Here is a 958-nt window from a genome sequence, read left to right as displayed (position 1 = left end):
AAAAAATTAAAATTTTTAGTATATAATTAAAAATATTTTGATAAAATTATTTACATAAAAAAAATTTACTACAGAAGAACTAGAATTTGAAAATATAAAATCTAAAAGAGGAAGTATATGGAGCCAATGGAATATATATACAATGTGTACAATGGGGGTATAGGAATGTTCGATTCAGTAGGATATCAGATGTTTATTATCCCTGGTACTCGGATGGTTATTTTGGATAGTATGGGTGTATTGTGTTTGAAAAATTAGTAGTATCTTACTTTGGATGTTCATTTTTTAACTTATATTAGACTAAATAAATAGCCCATTTTACATATTGTACAAATACTTCATTGGCTCCCTAGCGGGATTCAATCTAAAAATAAAAATAAAAAATAACTTTGTAATAAATTGATTATTTTTAGTTTTTATTTGAAAAGAAATTGTATATTAAGGTGTAAAAAATGAGATTAAAATTAGTTGGATTAAGAAATATTAAAAATTTAATATTATAAAAAAAATAAAAGAAATTTATATAAAGACTAATTTGATCAATTTTTAAAATTTTAGAGATAAAAATAATTTATGTGTATACTCCTATCAACTAATTTGACTCTAAGTAAATTTATGATATGTCAAATAACACGTGACATACGTGGCATACAACATATTACTAATCTGACACATCAACCAATCATCTTGTGATGTGTGACATTAATTTATCATGTCATCATGTCATATAACATTTAACGTAATACGTCATCATCTAATCAATGGAAGGACCTTACGTTTTATCTTTCAAAAATTACAGCAACAACAATGATAAAGCCTTGTCCCACTAGGTACAGTCGACTACATAGATCAAACGATGTATTTGAGCTCTATCATGTCTACAGAGAGATCATTTATATGTAGATCTTTTTTAACCACCTCATGCATGATTTTTGTAGGTCCTCCTCTGTCTTTCACC

This window comes from Arachis ipaensis, chromosome B04 (genome assembly GCF_000816755.2).
Source record: "Arachis ipaensis cultivar K30076 chromosome B04, Araip1.1, whole genome shotgun sequence".
In the NCBI taxonomy this organism is placed as follows: Eukaryota; Viridiplantae; Streptophyta; class Magnoliopsida; order Fabales; family Fabaceae; genus Arachis; species Arachis ipaensis.
The sequence above is the reverse complement of the archived record's forward strand: the minus strand, read 5'-3'. Positions refer to the sequence as shown.